This window comes from Callospermophilus lateralis, unplaced genomic scaffold (genome assembly GCF_048772815.1).
Source record: "Callospermophilus lateralis isolate mCalLat2 unplaced genomic scaffold, mCalLat2.hap1 Scaffold_1255, whole genome shotgun sequence".
NCBI classification, from domain to species: domain Eukaryota; kingdom Metazoa; phylum Chordata; class Mammalia; order Rodentia; family Sciuridae; genus Callospermophilus; species Callospermophilus lateralis.
In genome coordinates, this window is record NW_027512437.1 from 81,691 (window position 1) to 84,413 (window position 2,723).

Consider the following 2,723-nt stretch of genomic DNA (forward strand, 5'->3'; position numbering starts at 1 on the left):
CATACAGAACATTACATACATAATATGAACACTGACACACCCAGTTCAAGGATATTATCTTGTGGGCCTTGCACACAGAGGTAGAGGGGTGAAGATGCAGATTTCAGGCACATACCTTGCTGTTGAAAATGTAAGAAAATATAAAAGTGCAAAGGAAAGAGCACATTCCCTCCTATAAAACTGAAAGGTATTTGCCAGCCACTCAATAACTCCTCAATATAGAGAAAACTCTTCAAATAATAAGAGAGTACTCTCAGATAATGCTTCGGGAGATGAAGGTATTCTGGGACATTTAAGGGGCTTCTAAAAGAGAGAATCACCCCAAACAGATTCTTTTGAGTATCCACCATCAGCCGAGATGGATATCTTCTAGCTAGAAAGCCAGACCATTGTGCAATATGTGTTCCAATGCCAGGGCTTGACTTGTTCACCTGGGCTCCCCCCTAAGCCACATCAGCTCCAATTTCTGAAAGGGGTCTGCAGTGTTCTCACACAAGAGGCATTTGGCATCCTTATATGTCCAAATTATAATCTGAAGATATTACTGGCATGTTTGTTTGTCAAAAAATTAGTGAGTAAATTGTCAGCTTTTCTGTGTTACATTCAGACAGAAGAGGTGAATCTGGTTAGAGGAAGGTCTGGGGCCTCTTATATTTTGGACAGCAGCTGTCCTAATCACTTTCCAAACCTGTGATAATATACCTGAGATCACCACATTCAAAGGAGCAGAGATTTATTTTGGCTTATGGTTTCAGAGATTAGAGTCCATGGTCACTTGGCCCTCTTACCTCTGGACCTATAGCAAAGCAGAACATCTGGCCAAGAGAGTATGGCATAGGAAAACTGACCACCTCATGGCTGCTAGGAGGCAGAGAGAGACAGAGACAGAAGTACATTAGGGTCCCAGTACCCCATCAGTGGCACATCCTCAATGAGGTAATTTTCATCAAATGGGCCCCAATTTCCACAAGCTTCCAACACCTCACAATAATGACTTCAGCTGGGAACCAGATGTTTAAGAGGTGAGCCTTTGAGGAACACCAAATGTTAATGCCAGAACATCTATCCCTTGTCCCCAAAAGCTCATGTCTGTCTCACAGCAATAAATAATTAAAAATAAATAAATAAACAAGCATTTGGACTCCAAGAGTCCACAAATATCAACAGTGCATTCTCAATAGTTTTTGCCCAAAGTCTCTTCTGAGACTCAAGGGAACATAGTGACGCTGAAGCCTGAATTGAACGTTTTTTTTTTTTTCTGCCATTCTCTTCTTTTAATTCATGAGTATAGCTTTCTTTTCTCCCCACACCCTCAACCCTATCTTAATGACTAACCATAGAGTCAGTTAAAAGCACGAAAGTCAGTTAAAAGGGCCCTTGCACTGGGCACTCCACCTTACTATGTCACAGGAAATGTCCAAATTAAAAGGTATTGGCAGAAGTGTACAGAAGACACTGACTAGGAGGGAAGCCAGACACACACACCTTCAGAATTGCAAGCATATAAAAAATCACATTATCTTAGATTCACAGGTCTGGGATGTGTCAGGGTCCACTGGACCCAGATATAACCCACAGAATCCCAACTTCTTTAAATAACAGTTTTTTAAAGAGAGAGAGAGAGAGAGAGAGAGAGAGAGAGAGAGAGAGAGAGAGAGAGAATTTTCTAATATTTATTTATTAGTGTTGGGCAGACACAACATCTTTATTTTTATGTGGTGCTGAGGATCAAACCTAGCACTGCACACATGCCAGGCGAGTGCGCTACCACTTGAGCCACATCCCCAGCTCCATAGTGACATCTATTTTTAGTTGTCTATCAATATTTATTGATTTATATGGTTCTAAGAATTGACCACTATGCCTCACACATGCCAGGCAAGCTCTCTACCACTGAGCCATGACTCCAGACCCCTCTAAATGACAGTCTGTGAACACTAGTAAACTGTGCTTGTGTCCACCTGCCCAAGACTGCGAGAACAATTCCACATAACACACTGTATATGCTTTCCCTCAGCAGTACTAAGCAAGATGAAACCAGGAGCTAGCCATTCATCTCTGAAATGCTGAATTGTTGCCAATGAAGCCTTTTCCTCTCCCACCTCTCTGCCTCTTCAGTTACTGACTTTCATGCATGGAAGCAAAGCAGAAGAATCAAACCTTTTGTAGCTGCATTGGCTGCAATCCTCATTAATCATCAAAAAAATGTTAATACATTTCAAAGATACATCTACGCAGGGGAAACACAACTAACCCCAAAGGGAAGAAGAGGACAGCAGTAAGGAGAAGACTGAAAAAGCACAGCAGGGCACGCGTTAAGTCTAGTGATCCATTAAGTCTAGTGCTCCAGGTGTGAAACTCGGGCACCTGATGGTGTAATATGGGTGCCCTAGAACTTGAGCATCCTTACCCCTCCAGCTTGGTCTGATGTGGGACCACTCCCTAGAGCTTCTGTGCTCACTGACTTTCACTTACCTGAGCAGGTGTTCATAGGCCTGCCACTGCTAACCTCCACCACAACACTGGCTCCACTCTCATAGTTTGATAAATCACTGTTTCTGGGGTTACTGGGTTGCACTCTGAATGTGATATGCACATCCTGGTCACCAGCGTTTCCTCTGAAGTATGAATGCAAACCTTCACAACCCCTCAACTCTTCACTCTATACGCCTGATAACCAGCATCACATGGACAATAACAAGGTCAGCGGAAAATGAGGACAG